This window comes from Panthera uncia, assembly GCF_023721935.1.
Source record: "Panthera uncia isolate 11264 chromosome E2 unlocalized genomic scaffold, Puncia_PCG_1.0 HiC_scaffold_19, whole genome shotgun sequence".
NCBI classification, from domain to species: Eukaryota; Metazoa; Chordata; class Mammalia; order Carnivora; family Felidae; genus Panthera; species Panthera uncia.
Window position 1 is genome coordinate 12,665,651 of NW_026057588.1, and position 6,000 is coordinate 12,671,650.

A 6,000-nucleotide genomic window follows, 5' to 3' on the forward strand; every position below is an offset into this window, starting at 1 on the left:
CCACAGCCTCTGTTTGTCCATCTATAAGATGGGACTAAGAATAGGCGGGCCTGGGTGGCTCAGTGGGTTGAGTGTCCGACTTCAGCTCAGGTCATGGTCTCACACTCCATGAGTTCGAGCCCCGCATCGGGCTCTGTGCTGACAGCTCAGAGCCTGGAGCCTGCTTCGGATTCTGTGTCTCCTTCTCTCTCTGTTCTTCCCCCCCCGCCCCCCGCCTCACTCCGTGTGTGTCTCTCTCTCAGAAATAAATAAAGATTTTAAAAAATTCTTAAAGAATAGAACCCATTCGGTAGGCTAGAGGGAGGATATGTGAGGTCAGTGCGTGTACGGTTCTTCTTCACACGTGGTAACACAGCTGACAAGGTGCCCTTGAGTTTTTGCATCTCATCTGTTGGTCTCTCTCCTTGCTGTCTCCCTCTGGTGGGACTGTGCATCCTGGCGCCTGTGTGTTGATTCAACTGATTGTCCGTTTCTGTGCCCCTCTGTGTTGTGTACGTGGGCGGGGGGGGGGGGGTGGTCTCTGCAAGCCTGGGTGTCTATGCAGGAGGGGGCTGGGTATTCATCTCTGTGTGTACCAGTAGGCTCCTCCCCATCCCCATCGTCTAGCCCCATCCTTCCCCACAGGGCTATGCCCTGGTTTCCTCCTTGGCCTTCTTGCCTCCCCATGGCCAGAGGGTTGTTTCTGCAACTCAGCTCTCACCCTGTCCCTCTCCTGCTTAACTGTGACCCACCACTGTGCTGGGGCTGAGCTCTCAGCCCCTCAGCCTGACACTTAGGGCTCTTCACCAGAGGCTTCCCTGAGCTGTCTCCTGTGTGTCCCATCTCAGTGATGGAGTCAGCATCCATCCCACCACCAAGGCCAGACCCTCAGGGTCCTCTTGGACAACCCCCCCTGCCCCTTCCCTGCAGTAAGTGACTAACTCCCCATGCAGGATGGAGGAGCTTCATAAACCTCTCTCCCACCTGGCGCTGCTGTCCTCCCCTTGACCTCACCACGGTTCAGCCTGGCCTCCTCCGTGGTCTCCCAGCCACCACCACTGTCCCTCCTTCTAACCTGTAGACAGCGACACAAGACAAATGTTTCTCAATCCCGAATCAGATATTTCTCCTTCTTTGCCCCAGACCTCCCAAGATGAAATCTCAAACTGCTGACTGCATGTTCCTTCCTGTCTACCTAGCCTCCCATTCCTGTCCCCAGGCTTCTCTCCCTGCTCTGCGGCCTTGTCCTTATCACCTGCACACCCACCAGTCCCATGTCGGTCATCCCCCCTCAATTATGACTCTGCCGGCTCTTCCTGGTCTAATCTAGGTCTCCTGTTGTCCACTCTCAACACTTCTGTCCTTTTTGTTGGCAATACAGCATGGGCCATCATGATATATTCATTGGCACATATATATTATGTGTCTGATGTCTGTCTCCTCCTGCTGCTCTGTGGGCTTTGAAAGGACAGGGACTGGGTATATCTTGGTCACCACTGCATCCATACCACCCTATAAAAGGCCTGCTATAAAGGGGCCAATTAATTATTGTGGCTTTTTTGGGGGGGGGTACAAATTTTGTGCAAAGGTTTGCCCACTTGTTTAAATACTTGTTTAAATACACTGGGAGAGGGGTGCCTGGGTGGCTCAGTCAGTTAAGCATCTGACTCTTGATTTCAGCTCAGGTCATGATCTCATGGTTCATGAGTTTGAGCCCCGAATCAGCCTCTGTGCTGACAGTGCAGACCCTGCTTGGGATTCTCTCTCTTAATATAAATAAACTTTAAAAACAAAGGTTTAAATACACTGGGCGAGGGGTGCCCGGGAGGCTCAGTCGGTTAAGTGTCTGACTTTGGCTCAGGTCATCATCTCATAGTTCTTGGGTTTGAGCCCTGAATCAAGCTTTGTGCTGACAGTTCGGAGCCTGAAGCCTGCTTCACATTCTGTGTCTCCCTCTCTCTCTGCCTCTCCCCCATTCACACCTCTGTCTGTCTCTGTCTCTCAAAAATAAATAAACATAAAAATAAATAAACACGCTGGGGGACCCTTTACACCTAGAGTTCTGTGCACCTGGCTGTGTGCATGGCCAACTGGAATCTGTGTTTGCTCACTCAAGAACTATTTGCTGAGCACCTACTACGTGCTTGCAATTTACTTCCAAATGCATTTAAAAAATGAAATGGACGGGTGGACAGAAATGTTCCGTGTGCTGGAGGCTGGGGATTCCACAGCGAGGGAGACAAATGTCTGCCCTCATGGAGTTCATATTCCAAGGCGAAGAGAGACAACAACCAGGTAAAGGTTTATCAGGGTGCATTATGGGCAACGGAGAAACACAAAGCAGGGGAGGGAATACCAAGGAGTGAGAGTGCCATTAAAAAAATTTTTGGGGGGGGCACCTGGGTGGCTCAGTCACTTGAGCATCTGACTAAAAAATAAAAAAAAAAAAGCATTGAAAAAAAAATTTTTTAATTTTTTAATGTTTATTCATCCTTTTTGAAAGAGAGAGACAGAACATAAGCAGGGGTGGGGCGGAGAGAGAGAGGGACACAGAATCCGAAGCAGGCTCCAGGCTCTGAGCTGTCAGCATGGCGCCCGATGTGGGGCTCGAAACTGAAGTTGGATGCTCAACCTCCTGAGCCACCCAGGCACCCCAAGAGTGCCATTTTAAACAGGGTGGTCAGGGGGCGCCTGGGTGGCTCAGTCAGTTGAGCTTTCGACTCAGGTCATGATCTCACGGTTCGTGGGTTCGAGCCTCACATTGAGCTCTGTGCTGACAGTGTGGAGACTGCTTGGGATTCTCTCCCTTTCCCCCTCTTTCTGTCCCTCCCCCACTTGCATGCGCACATTCTCTCTCTCTCCCTCAAAATAAATAAACTTAAAAAAAAAAACAAAACACCACAGGGTGGTCAGGGGAGGCCCCTCTGAGGATGTGATTGAGATCTGAAGTTAATTAGCAAGTGAGTCATGAAGAAAGGGCATTGGAGGCAGAGCGGACAGCCAGTACAAAGGTCTGGAGGCAAGCATGTGAAGAACTTCAAGGAGGAGACCCGCGTGTCTGGAATGGATGATAAGGTCAAGGAGGACCTTGGCCAAGGGAGGAGGACATACGACATTACTTTCAAGGGCCCAATGTAGTGATTCAATATTTGTGTCTATTTAGAAATGATCACCTCAGTAAGTCTAATCAACATCTGTCACCACAGATACTAATTTTTCTTAATCTTGTGATGAGAACTTTTTTTTTTTTTTTTTTGAGATTTATATTTTGAAGTAATTTTGGCACGAGCACAGGGCTCGAAATTACAACCCCAAGATCAAGAGTCGCGTGCTCTATTGATTGAGCCAGCCGGGCACCTCCTATTATTATTACTTTTTTCTTTTCACATTTTATGTTTATGTATTTTTGAGAGAGAGAGAGAGAGACAGATAGTGAGGGGGGTGCGCAGAGAGAGAGGGAGACACAGAATCCGAAACAGGCTCTGGGCTCTGAGCTGTCAGCACAGAGCCCGACATGGGGCTCGAACTCGTGAACCGTGAGATCATGACCTGAGCCTAAGTTGGAGGCTTAACCGACTGAACCACCCAGGCGCCCCTCTTTTCACTTCTGTATCCATTCGTCTGCTGAGGGGCAGTAGGGTTGTTTCTGTTTTGGCTACTGTAAATAATGCTTCCATGAGCACGGGAGTGCAGATAACTCTTGGAGACACTGGTTTTGTTTCCTTTGGATATATACCCAGAAGTAGGATTGCAGGGTCATATGGTATTTCTATTTTTAATTTTTTGAGAAACTTCCATACTGCTTATCATTATAGTGATCCCAATGTGTATTCCCACCAACAGCACAGAAGAGTTCTCCACTGGGGGGCTGGTGGGTGGGCTTTGAGCAGAGAGGGACCGGGTTTGATCTTTTTGGTTCTTTTATTATTATTTTTTAACGTTAATTTATTTTGAGAGAGAGAGAGAGAGAGAGCACCAGCGGGGGAGGGGCAGAGGAGGGGGACAGAAGATCCAAGGTGGGCTCTGTGCTGACAGCAGCCAGCCTGATGCGGGGCTCGAACTCCCAAAGTGTGAGATCATGACCTGAACCAAAGTCAGAAGGTCAACCGACTGAGCCACCCAGGTGCCCCTGGTTTGATCTCTGTGCCCCTTGGGATTCTCCTCACTCTCTGCCCTTCCCCCACTCATGTTTGCTCTCTGTCTCAAAAATAAATAAACTTACAAAAAAAAAAAAAAAAAGGATCGCTCTAAGACCAATAAGTGAAAGGTTGATAGGAAACTTCTTAAGAGAGAGATCAGGACCTGGCCGCGGTACATGGGGCCATGGATTACTGCGACATGATGTACCAGGAAGGGCCCCAGCACCTCCAGTGGGGAGTTCTTGCCAGAATGAGCCCAAATCTGGCCGAATTCCCATCTTACAGGAAATTCCTGGAGTAGAAAGACATCTCGAGTGCCCCCACAAAGGTGTTTTCAGTCAAATCCAGGATGTGAAACCTTGCACACGGCAAGTGACCTAAGTTTCTTTAAAAAACAGGCAGATGTACACATGTTGAGGGGTGGCTATAGATCTCAAAGACCAGAGATGTTCAAATGGGATCCTTGTTTGAACAAACTGAACTATAAAGGACCCTTAGGAGGCCATCAGGGAAAGGTGAATGTGGACCACAGAATTGGTAATTGTGAGAAGGGGTGAAATGGGTGTTTGTTGGGACTTTTTTTTTTAATTTCTTTTTATTTATGTTGAGAGAGAGAGAGAGGAAGAGAGAGAATCCCAAGCAGGCTCCATGCTGTCCGCGCAGAGCCCAGTTTGGGGCTGGATCCCTTGAACCGTGGGACTAGGACCTGAGCCTAAATCAAAAGTAGGATCCTTGACTGACGGAGCCACTCAGGCACCCCTGTTGGGACTTTAAAACAGTAAAATTGAGGGGCGACTGGGTGGCTCCGTCGGTTGAGCGTCCGACTTCGGCTCAGGTCATGATCTCACAGTCCGTGAGTTCAAGCCCTGTGTCGGGCTCTGTGCTGACAGCTCGGAGCCTGGAGCCTGCTTCGGATTCTGTGTCTCCCTCTCTCTCTGATCCTCCCCCGTTCATGCTCTGTCTCTCTCTGTCTCAAAAATAAATAAACGTTAAAAAAAATTAAAAAAAAAAGTAAAATTGAAAGGGGGGAATTATTGCTTAGTAGTAAAGGGTCCCTTGGGGGGGGATAATAAAAATTTTTGAATATAGTGGTGATGGTTACACAACACTGTGAATATATTTAATGCCACTGACTTAAACACTTATGAATGGTTAAATGATAAATGTTATATGTATTTTACCATAAACACATACAAAACTGAAGACCACACTAATTCTACATTTTCACTTTGGGTCCAATAATTTTTTTTTTTTTTTTACAGTTTATTTATTTTTGAGAGAGACAGAGAGAGCGTGAGTAGGGGAGGGGAAGAGAGAGAATCCCAAGGAGGCTCCATGCCGCCAACACAGAGTCCGACGTGGGGCTCAAACTCACAGAACCCTGAGATCATGACCTGAGCCGAAACCAAGAGTCGGATGCCTGACTGACTGAGCCATCCAGGTGCTCCTTCTTCTTCCTTTTTTTTTTTTTTTTTAAATAAATGTTTATTTTTGACAGAGAGAGAGTGCGCACGTGTTTTCTATTTCTCTCAAAATAAATAAACTTTAGGTTTGGCTTAAAAAAAGAAATAAAAATAAAATCTTAGTCGTAACCGAGTGATAGCAGAAATAAAACTAGGACACCTGGGTGGCTCAGTCGGTTAAGCGTCTGACTCTTGATTTCGGCTCAGGTCATGATCTAATGGTCCCTGAGTTCAAGCCCCACATCTGGCTCTGCGCTGACAGTGGGGGGCCTGCTTGGGATTCTCTCCCTCCCCCTCTCTGCCCCTACCCTACTCATGTGTGCTCTCTCTCCCTCAAACAATAAATAAATAAACTAAAAAAAGAAAGAAAAGAAAACTAGCAGAAAGTTGATGGTTATCAATGAGGCCAGGTGATGGGC